At 41.2% G+C, this 12243-nt stretch overlaps 1 protein-coding gene across 2 annotated transcripts in view; it reads right to left on the bottom strand.

Moving 5' to 3' along the window:
* LOC129826226 (transmembrane protein 132D-like) overlaps positions 1-12243 on the bottom strand; it is a 75152-nt gene that overhangs the window by 15330 nt on the left and 47579 nt on the right. The window lies entirely within an intron of this gene.

The following is a 12243-nucleotide window of genomic DNA, read 5'->3' as shown; positions in this document are numbered from 1 at the left end:
ATCTTCCTTCCAAAGTCGTCAGAAGCATAAAACAAGATTATCCACACAAGGGGGTCATTTAATGTTCTTTCCCACATTAATTTCCTGTAGGGCATGACCAGCCGAGCATGACAAATGAGCATCAGGGATTTGATTGTGTGTGAGACACCAGATTAATGAGATGAACAATCCTCCTCCCCTGAAACCTATTACCTCTAAAAAGACACATGTGCCACTGCAGGCGCCAGGCAGAGGGAGGATGGACGCATGAGCTAAATAGGATAGATTGCTCATACCTGTAGCAGTAAAGTTCTCGGATAGCCTGATGCTCGCAATGTACACTAGAATGCCTTGAATAGGACTAGGATAGGATCCCCTCTAATCTGATGAATCTGTCCAAAGTCTCTAAAGTGAAACATCTGTAAAGCATTACAGAGAGTGTTAGGCCTGTTTTAACTGAAAGTATGTTAGATCATCATCATTAACATGGGGATTGACAGTAATGGCTGAGTGCAGTGAATGGGTTTAGACAGCTTTTAACTATGGACTTTGAACACAGAGTCAAGTGAGGTGTCATGAACTCATGAGATCTCACTTGACTCATAATATTGCGCAGCTGGAACTTTGACAATGCAAAGCATCATTTCTATTCCTTTGCAACTCCCTATGAAACACACTACTGAATAGAACCTGCTCCACTCACTCTCAAGTAAGGCAGTCCTGTATCCAGCACACCCCCTCCTTCCCCACATCAAGCCCTTACATTTGCATACAACCAACTGTCAAATCTTTTCAAATGTACCGTGTGTGTCACCTTCAAAGTCAAATGCAAGCACAAAGCACCTTCTAATGAGTTCTCTAAGAGCTTTTTAAAAATTCTAAACACCATACGTAAGGACATATTGCCAGCAGCATACCACCCTGCATACCACTGCTGGCTTGCTTCTGAAGCTAAGCAGGGTTGGTCCTGGTCAGTCCCTGGATGGGAGACCAGATGCTGCTGGAAGTGGTGTTGGAGGGCCAGTAGGAGGCACTCTTTCCTCTGGTCTAAAAAATATCCCAACGCCCCAGGGCAGTGATTGGGGACACTGCCCTGTGTAGGGTGCCGTCTTTCGGATGGGACGTTAAACGGGTGTCCTGACTCTCTGAGGTCATTAAAGATCCCATGGCACTTATCGTAAGAGTAGGGGTGTTAACCCCGGTGTCCTGGCTAAATTCCCAATCTGGCCCTGAAACCATCATGGTCACCTAAAAGTCCCCAGTTTACAATTGGCTCATTCATCCCCCTCCTCTCCCCTGTAACTATTCCCCAGGTCGTTGCTGCAAATGAGAACGTGTTCTCAGTCAACTTACCTGGTAAAATAAAAAAAACATAAAAAAAATAGATTTACTGTAATTGAATAATCTTAGCAAATTAAACAAAAAGAGACACAAACAAACTATAATAATCAAGTATCAAAACTAGATGTGCATGATTTAAAAGGGGGTCTCTATCCCCTAAAGCAGGGATCATCAACAAGATTCAGCCGTGTGTAAAAAGTTTCTTGAGCGGATGGTCATGGGGCCTGAACATAATTACATATCATTTGTAGACTAACTTGAACGCAAGAAGATATAAAAATGTATTCAAATATAATTATTTTAAACGTTGCTTACGTTTGTATACAATCACATATACAGTATCTCTCTATTATAGGGCAAATCCAATAAAGCACATTACTGAGTACCACTCCATATTTCCATGCATAGTAGTGGCTGGATCAAGTTGTGCATATGTTTGTAATTGTTAAGGACTGGGAAGTTTTTCCAGGATACATTTGTTGTTGTTGAATGGAGCTAAGCACAAGCACAATTCTAGAGGAAAACCTGGTTCAGTCTGCTTTCCACCAGACACTGGGAGATGAATTCACCTTTCAGCAAGACAATAATCTAAAAACACAAGGCCAAATCTACACTGGAGTTGCTAACCAAGAAAACAGTGAATGTTCATGAGTGACCAAGTTACAGGTTTGACTTAAATCTTCTTGAAAATCTATGGCAAGACCTGAAAATGGTTGACAGAGCTTGAAGAATTTTGAAAATAATAAATGGGCAAATGTTGCACTATCTAGGTGAGGAAAGCTCATAAAGACTTACCCAGAAATACTCACAGCTGTAATCACTGCCAAAATGTGCTTCTACAAAGTATTGACTCAGGGGTGTGAATACTTATGTAAATTATATATTTCTATATTTAATTTTCAATACATTTGCTACAATTCCTAAAAACATATTTTCACTCTGTCATCATGGGTGATTGTGTTTAATACATTTTGAATTATGGCTGTAACACAAAATGTGGAATAAGTCAATAGGTATGAATACTTTCTGAAAGCACTTAATGCCCCCCCAAAAAAATGATTATGACTTGGGTGGCCAAATAAAATCACCTGCGGGACAAATTTGGCAGTTGGGGCACTCTGCCCTAAAGTATACATTAAAAATGGATTCCATTGAATTGTACACATGACAATAATTGTACCAATTACAAAAAAAAGATCAGCATTGTCAAAGTGTTTTCATACATATTGTTAAGAAACCATTAACTATCCTGTTCATATGGTTGCACTCGCAAAGTCTAGGGGTCTTGGTCAATTTAACTGCTCTGTAACCTGATTTAAGATGTGCAGCTATGGGAGAAATCAGCATATGTGCCTAGATGTTCAATGTACATGTTCCCAGGGAGACAGCAGCCTTACATTGGTCCAGGGCCAGCCCTGTCTCTGTTGATCTCTTGGTTGGTCAGTCCAAGCGGATTATTATTTGTTCAGCTGGTGACAAAACATAAATACTGTATGTACAAAAATGAAAAATATCAAAGGCACGCCGAAACTGAAAAACAAACAAACTAGCAGCCTGAGGCTGTGGGATGCGATGGATCCCAAATGAATACAACCACTAACATCAAAAAAACTTTTTTTACGCAATGTGGCTGAGGCAACAGATCAGAACGTTTAGCTTAAAATGTTGATAAACTATTAGGCTATTTCTTCACATTAGAAGCGCAGCAATGCACACGTAGTAGTAGGCTATAAGAGTGAATGTTCCATTTGCAGAAAACACCATTATCAAAAGTGAAAGCAAATGCAATTATGCATGTAATGCTTCCATTATAAAGGTGCATTTTTATGGTGAAAAGGATCTTCCCAAACTTGAACCTCACGCGCTGCTTAAGTATGCCAGTTAGGCTCAACACCCCTTGTAAAGCCGATTAATGTGCTTTTTTAAAAGAAGTTATTTGGCCACTTTAGTTGTGATACAAACCTTATTAAAACATATAGGCCTATGGGCTAGGCTACAGTACATGAGGTGTGCGACTATGATTCATGAGTCGCGCAAAAAAGTTGCGCAAAAAAAGGTATTGTTTCTTATGCTGGGCATCATTCACAAGTGATAATATATAATTCACAAGTGATAGGCTAATATTTTCACCCATCAGACTATTCTTGATTTAATATTGTCTTTAAATATACTAAATAATGTATGTGTAAAATTTGTTTTGATTTAGAATGGACCATTAACATGCACCTGTATCGAAACATACATGTAATTTCTGCACTTAAATAGCGAATGGAGTACGCTTTCCCCGTGGTTTATTTTCATGCCAGCCAGGTAAGCTATACTCCTGTTGTAAATATAAGCAATGAGCTTAATATTAGGAATGTTGAGAAATAAATATAGTAGGCCTAGCCTATAGAAAGCTGATCCTTCTCTTTTTAGTAGAGGCCATCACTGTTTTCTCCTGCAATTGCATAGCCTATTGAAATAATGCGCAACATGAGCTCATGGGCTATCATGAAGTGTTTGATTAGATTTTCAAATACATTTTCATTGATGTCAGAGTGATTAGAGGGACAATAGAGTGCTGAGTCCCAGGCAGTTAGCAAGTTTAGTAGGTTACTAATGACCATCAGCAGCATCAAAGCTTGGAGAAGCATAATTACCATGACTAAACGGTCACATGGAATTTGAGTGCCTTCATGACTCATGACCGCCAGTGTGGTGGTAATACCATTCACCGTAACAGCCCTAGCAGGCTCACGGCTTGTAAGCTGGGACACTGACTGACGATCACCTATATGGCAGCACCTGATGTGCTTATCAACCAGGCTCAGCACTTGGACAAGGTTGGAGCTGCCCCCTGGGGGAATGAAGTGTGAAGTGGTAGTGAGCTGTAGTGTGCTGTCTAAACTACCTATCCTTAACAATATGGATAATAAGAAAACACTCATTTAATTGTTGTCTCGTTCGTCATGCAATAATAATAATGACTTAATTCCTAAGCCATCGGTAGCATGAAGCCATCGGTAGCATGAAAAGCCATCGGTAGCATGAAACAAGATTATCCACACCGAGGGTGTCAATTAATGCTCTAACATAAATGTCCTGTTATTCTAAAGTAATCACTTTGCTTGTGCACATGTAAGGTATGACCAGTCGAGCATGGCAATTGAGCATCAGGGATTTGATTGTGTGAGACAACAGATTAATGAGATGAACAATCTCCCTCCACTGAAACCTATTAACTCTAAACAGACACACGTGCCACTGCAGGCGCAAGGCTAAAGGTGGATGTACGCATGGGCTAAATAGGATAGCTTATAGCAGTACATTTTTCTGATAGCCTGATCTTCTCAATGTACACTAGAATGCCTTGAATAGGACTAGGATAGTATCCCCTCTAATCTGATGAATCTGTCCAAAGTCTCTAAAGTAAGTGCAGTGATGGTGTTAAGATAGCTTTTAACTATAGACTTTGAACCCAAGAGTCAAGCGAGCTGTCATGAACTCATGAGATCTCCCTAAACTCATAATATTGCCCAGCTGGAATATTGTGTAGCTGGAACTTCGACAATACAAAGTCTCCATTTTATTCTTTGTCATTGCAACTCCCTGTGAAACACACTACTGAATAGGAACAGGTCCACTTACTCTCAAGTAAGGCAGTCCAGTACAGATGTTGGATCTTAACTTGATCACTCATGTTACAGAGAATTTTCCTGTTGCATCAGAAAATTCAAATGAACCTCATGATTTCTTAAAAATGAGCAGTTCTCTTTCTCTCAATGCGGGGGCAGTCAAGACATTGGGAACAGGCCTGCTATCAAAATACATTTAAACTCAGTTTTTCACAATTCCTGACATTTAATCCTAGTAAAAATTCCCTGTCTTAGGTCAGTTAGGATCACCACTTTATTTTAAGAATGTGAAATGTCAGAATAATAGTAGAGAGAATTATTTTTTCAGCTTGTATTTCTTTCATCACATTCCCAGTGGGTCAGAAGTTTACATACACTCAATTAGTATTTGGTAGCATTGCCTTTAAAATGTTGAACTTGGGTCAAACGTTTCAGGAAGCCTTCCACAAGCTTCCCACAATAAGTTGGGTGAATTTTGGCCCATTCCTCCTGACAGAGCTGGTGTAACGGAGTCAGATTTGTAGGCCTCCTTCCTCGCACACGCTTTTTCAGTTCTGCCCACAAATGTTCTATGGGATTGAGGTCAGGGCTTTGTGATGGCCACTCTAAAACATTGACTTTGTTGTCTTTAAGCCATTTTGCCACAACTTTGGAAGTATGCTTGGGGTCATTGTCCATTTGGAAGACCCATTTGCGACCAAGCTTTAACTTCCTGACTGATGTTTTGAGATGTTGCTTTAATATATCCACATAATTTTCCTGCCTCGTGATGCCATCTATTTTGTGAAGGGCACCAGTCCCTCCTGCAGCAAAGCACCCCCGCAGCATGATGCTGCCACCCCTGTGTTTCACGGTTGGGATGGTGTTCTTCGGCTTGCAAGCCTCCCCCTTTTTCCTCCAAACATAACGGTGGTCATCATGGCCGAAAATTTATATTTTTGTTTCATCAGACAAGAGGACATTTCTCCAAAAGTACGATCTTTGTCCCCATGTGCAGTTGCAAACCGTAGTCTGGATTTTTTATCGTGGTTTTGGAGCAGTGGCTTCTTCCTTGCTGAGCGGCCTTTCAGGTTATGTTGATATAGGACTCATTTTACTGTGGATATAGATACTTTTGTACCTGTTTCCTCCAGGTCCTTTGCTGTTGTTCTAGGATTGATTTGCACTTTTCACACCAAAGTACGTTCATCTCTGAGCGGTATGACGGCTGCGTGGTCCCATGGTGTTTATACTTGCGTACAATTGTTTGTACAGATTAACGTGGTACCTTCAAGCATTTCGAAATTGCTCCCAAGGATGAACCAGACTTGTGGAGGTCTACAATTTTTTCCTGAGGTCTTGGCTGATTTATTTTGATTTTCCTATGATGTCAAGCAAAGAGGCACTGAGTTTGAAAATAGGCCTTGAAATACATCCACAGGTACACCTCCAATTGACTCAAATTATGTCTATTAGCCCATCAGAAGCTTCTAAAGCCATGACATAATTTTCTGGAATTTTCCAAGCTGTTTAAAGGCACAGTCAACTTAGTGTATGTAAACTTCTGACCCACTGCAATTGTGATTCAGTGAATTATAAGTGAAATAATCTGTTTGTAAACAATTGTTGGAAAAATTACTTGTGTCATGCACAAAGTAGATGTCCTAACCAACTTGCCAAAACTATAGTTTGTTAACAAGAAATTTGTGGAGTGGTTGAAAACAAGTTTTAATGACTCCAACCTAAGTGTATGTAAACTTCCGACTTCAACTGTATATACTATTACAAAGGCAGACAGCCATTGAAGTGTAACTGATCGCATCTGACTACGAACACCAAAAAAATTATCGTCAGGAGTGAAGACATGCGCTTTACTTCAAGAGCCGTGGTGGAGATACAGGGTTTGAACACATTTCATTGGTCAAGGGGTCATGAAACATTTATAGAGACGTAAAGGGGAACCAATTGTATCGATCCATGTACAAAAATGAAATAATCCGACAGCGATGATGTAATGATATAAATCTATGTAACTGAAATGATTGGTAAAATGTAAGTTAGTTCCTTCAGAAATTAATTGAGTAACATGCTGACCAAACCGCTCGCATCGCGTGCGCGAGCATTGCAAAATAAATTTAAACATACATGTTATTCAATTATTGCACCCACACTGATCGCGCGCACCAATGATCGTCTGCGTTGCCAAGCGCTAAAATAGAAGTCAGTTCTATTTGTGACGCTGAACGCGGTGCAAGTCCTGCCTCTCCCATCTCCTCATTGGTTCATAGAAGCAGATGCCCACGTGCCATCTCCCCATTGGTTATACCCACGTGAGTGATTGAAAGATGAACTGAGTTCATTCAGTCGTCGTGGTAACTATGAAAGTTAGATGCCAATCGCCATATAAAGTCCAAAGAAGAAAAAGCCTGGAAGGAGGAGAGATGACAAGAAACGATTCGGTTGACCGTTTTGTGGGTGGACTAATTGTCAGAGTAGAGGACCTTGTGCATAAAATAACAACTCAACGTTTAAATCCCAGGACAAATTAGCTAGCAACAGCAAGCTAGCTAAATAGGCCAAATTAGTTAGCAACTGCAAGCTAGCTAGCTAAATTGCCATAAATGTTTAATGCTTTTCGACCTGTCCCCAAATTAATATAATTGGTTCAAAGTTTGTTTTGATATTTTAACATGCGTGTTGTGATCGAGTTTGGTGTGGGGGGACAAAATCAATTTGCGCACGATGGCGTGCGGCCGGTTTGGCTACGGTGTCAGTATACGTACAAGTACAGCCCACCGAGAGTAACTAAAAAAGTACTAGTTCCTCCAAAAGTTCAAAGGGCAGTGTCTGGCATATGTCTTTCGGGGTCAGCAGCTGTAACCACTGAACCACACAAGCACTGAGATTTAAATCGGCCTATTCCCTGACTTGAACATACAGTGGGGCAAAAAAGTATTTAGTCAGCCACCAATTGTGCAAGTTCTCCCACTTAAAAAGATGAGAGAGGCCTGTAATTTTCATCATAGGTACGCTTCAACTATGACAGACAAAATGAAAAAAAAAATCCAGAAAATCACATTGTAGGATTTTTAATGAATTTATTTGCAAATTATGGTGGAAAATAAGTATTTGGTCAATAACAAAAGTTTATCTCAATACTTTGTTATATACCCTTTGTTGGCAATGACAGAGGTCAAACGTTTTCTGTAAGTCTTCACAAGGTTTTCACACACTGTTGCTGGTATTTTGGCCCATTCCTCCATGCAGATCTCCTCTAGAGCAGTGATGTTTTGGGGCTGTTGCTGGGCAACACGGACTTTCAACTCCCTCCAAAGATTTTCAATTTTTTTATTATTGTATAGCCTACAAACACCGCTTCCAGTTGCCCAAATTAAGATCTGACATCTTTATCTGGCACACACCCTCCCTTTCACACATCAAGCACTTACAGGGCCTTCAGAAAGTATTCACACCCCTTGACTTTTTCCCCATTTTGTTGTGTGACAAAGTGGGACTAAAATTAATTGAATTGTCATTTTCTGTTAACGATCTACACAAAATACTCTAACGTCAAAGCGGAAGAACAATTCTAACATTTGTTAAAAATTCACAACATTAAGGTCATGTGCATCCTGTTCCCATTGATCATCCTTGAGATGTTTCTATAACTTGATTGGAGTCCAACTGTGGTAAATTCAATTGATTGGACATGATTTGGAAAGGCACACACCTGTCTATATAAGGTCCCACAGTTGACAGTGCAGGTCAGAGCAAAAACCAAGCCATGATGTCAAAGGAATTGTCCGTACAGCTCCGAGACAGGGTTGTGTCGAGGCACAGATCTGGGGAAGGGTACCAAAAAATGTTTGCAGCATTGAAGGTCCAAGAATACAGTGGCCTCCATCATTCTTAAATGGAAGAAGTTTGGAACCACCAAGACTCTTCCGAGAGCTGGCCGCCCGGCCAAACGGAGCAGTTGGGAGAGAAGGGCCTTGGTCAGGGAGGTGACCAAGAACCCAATGGTCACTCTGATAGAGCTCCAGTTCCTCTGTGGAGATGGGAAAACCATACAGGGAAACCATCTCTGCAGCACTCCACCAATCAGGTCTTTATGGTAGAGTGACCAGACGGAAGCCACTCCAGGTGGCAGCATCATGCTGTGAGGATATTTTTCAGTGGCAGGGGCTGGGAGACTAGTCAGGATCGAGGGAAAGATGAACCGAGCAAAGTACAGAGAGATCCTACAAACCAGTTATTGCTTTGTCATTATGGGGTATTGTGTGAAGATTGATGAGGAAAAATATATATTTAATACATTTTAGAATAAGGCTATAACATAACAAAATGTGGTAAAGTAAAGGGGTCTGAATACTTTCCGAATGCAGTGAATCTTGATTAGATACTGTAAGTATATAACCCCCTCTGTCAATACATGTTAGAATCATCTTTGGCTGCAATTACAGCTGTGAGTCATTCTGGGTAAGTCTTTAAGATCTTTGCACACCTGGATTGTACAATATTTGCACATTATTATTTTTTTAATTCTTCATGCTCTGTCAAGTTGTTGATCATTACTAGACAGCCATTTTCAAGATTTGCCATTGATTTCTAAGCCAAATTAAGTAAAAACTGTAACTAGGCCACTCAGGAACATTCAATGTCATCTTGGTAAACAAATGAGTGTACCGCACATTAGGTGACATCAATAAGGAATCATAGCTTTCACCTGGATTCATCCGGTCATTCTACGTCATGCAAAGAGCAGGTGTTCCTAATGTTATGTACACTCAGTGTATATTTGGCCTTGTGTTTTATGTTATTGTTTTGCTGAAAAGTGAATTTAAATCAAATCCAATAGTATTTGATACATGCGCCAAATACAACTGGTGTGGAGTTTACCGTGAAATGCTTGCTTATGAGCCCTTCCCAACAACACAGAGTTTAAAGGAGGAATAAAATAAAATGGAGGACACTAACTGTCACGCCCTGACCATAGTTTGCTTTGTATGTTTTATGTTTTGGTTAGTCAGGGTGTGATCTGTGTGGGCATTCTATGTTGTATGTCTGGTTTGTATATTTCTATGTGTTTGGCCTGATATGGTTCTCAATCAAAGACAGGTGTTTTGCATTGTCTCTGATTGGGAACCATATTTATGTAGCCTGTTTTGTATTGTGGGTTGTGGGTTATTGTCTATGTTATGTTAGCACAGTGTATATATAGCGGTCACGTTCGTCTTATTCGTTTTGTTGTTTTTGTTAAAGTGTTCTTCATTAAAAATAGAAGAATGTATTCAAACCACGCTGCACTTTGGTCCGCTAAATTACGACGTTAGTGACACTAACAAACATTTTTAATGCTGCAGGAACTGTGTTTATTTTTGCTTTATTCCCGGACAATGTGGACCACCCGGACAATCAATGAAGCAGCTGTTTGCTTGCAGAGGACGACAGGAGCGAAGTGACTACTCTTAGCAAACAAGTAGTGAACTTACACAAGGTACTGGGGAATCCATGCCCGCCTACTTTTTCTTCCTCTTCAACTGCTGTAGCCGGACAACGCTCTGGCCTGGTAGAAGTGTTCAGCCGTGTTGGCTCTCCACAGCCGACTGGCCGGTACTCTGCAGGGATCCCTTCCCGAAGGGGTTACCCCCTTCCCTGGAGAATGGAATTAGTAGGATGCTCCTGGATGACTTGGTGGATGTTCTTGATCTCGACCTAACCAACCAGCCATGGAGATATGTCACTCGCCATAGAAGTCAAAAAAGAGCAACCTCTGGCAACAGGGGCCTCCTTGGCGAAGGTAAGACAAGACCGGACTCAGACCAGAAACAACTTTGTCGCTCTGGATCCAGAGGTTCCGGCGACTTCTTCCCTGGATGTAGCTGCACTGTCGTCCTCTGTTCCTTCTCCCTCTCCGGTGGCTTCTACCTTGGGTTCAGATCCTCAGAGCTCCCCCCTCATTGGACCGTGAGGCTGTCTAAGACTCTGGCCCATTCATCATTCATCATAGATACTACAGCTAGCTTGGATCCATTGAGCCCCACTGCCCTTCGGTCCTCGAGGGGTTTGCCAAGCGTCCAGACGTGACGCTTGGCATTCATTCCAAAGAGTTCAATCTTTGCTTCATCAGACCAGAGAATCTTGTTTCTCCTGGTCTGAGAGTCCTTTAGGTGCCTTTTGGCAAACTCCAGGTGGGCTGTCATGTGCGTTTTACTGAGGAGTGGCTTCCGTCTGGCCACTCTACCATAAAAGGCCTGCTTGGTGGAGTGCTGCAGAGATGTTGTCCTTCTGGAAGGTTATTCCATCTCCACAGAGGAACACTGGAGCTCTGTCATAGTGACCATCGGGTTCATGGTCACCTCCCTGACCAAGGCCCTTCTCCCAGATTGCTCCGTTTGGCCGGGCAGCCAGCTCTAGGAAGAGTCTTGGTGGTTACAAACTTCTTACATTTAAGAATGATGGTAGCCACTGTGTTCCTGGGGACCTTCAATGCTGCAGAAATGTTTTGGTACCCTTCCACATATCTGTGCCTCCACACAATCCTGTCTCGGAGCTCTACGAACAATTCCTTCGACGTCTTGGCTTGGTTTGTGCTCTGACATGCACTGTCAACTGTGGGACATTATTTAGACAGGTGAGTGCCTTTCCAAATCATGTCCAATCAATTTAATTTACCACAGGTGGACTCCAATTGAGTTGTAGAGACATCTCAAGGATGATCAAAGGAACAGGATGCACCTGAGCTCAATTTTGAGTCTCATAGCAAAGGGTCTGAATACCCTTTGAATAATTAGGTAAATTAGGTTTTTCTGTTTTAGAAAAAAATTGCAAAAAATCTGTTTTTGCCTTGCATTATGGGGTATTATGTGTAGATTTTTTAAAATACATTTTAGAATGAGACTGTAACGTGACAAAATGTAGAAAAAGTCAAGCGTTCTGAATACTTTCCGAAGGCACTGTATTGATGTTAACAGAACAATATATTTTCTGGGTGACCTTAATATTGACTGGCTTTCATCAAGCTGCCCACTCAAGAAACTTGAAACTGTAACCAGTGCCTGCAACCTGGTTCAGGTTATCAGTCAACCTAGCAGGGTATTTACAAACAGCACAGGAATGAAATCATCAACATGTATTGATCACATCTTTACTAATGCTGCAGAAATATTCTTTATTATTATAATTTTTTAAATGTAGCCCTTTTTCCTCCCCAATTTTGTGATATCCAATTGGTAGTTACAGTCTTGTCCCATCGCTGCAACTCCTGTATGGACTCGGGAGACGCGAGGGTTGAGAGCCATGTGTCCTCCGAAACACGACCCTGTCA

The sequence above is a fragment of the Salvelinus fontinalis genome, chromosome 28, assembly GCF_029448725.1.
Source record: "Salvelinus fontinalis isolate EN_2023a chromosome 28, ASM2944872v1, whole genome shotgun sequence".
Taxonomy (NCBI): domain Eukaryota; kingdom Metazoa; phylum Chordata; class Actinopteri; order Salmoniformes; family Salmonidae; genus Salvelinus; species Salvelinus fontinalis.
Note: the sequence above shows the minus strand (reverse complement) of the source record. Positions and strands in the feature narration are given on the sequence as shown.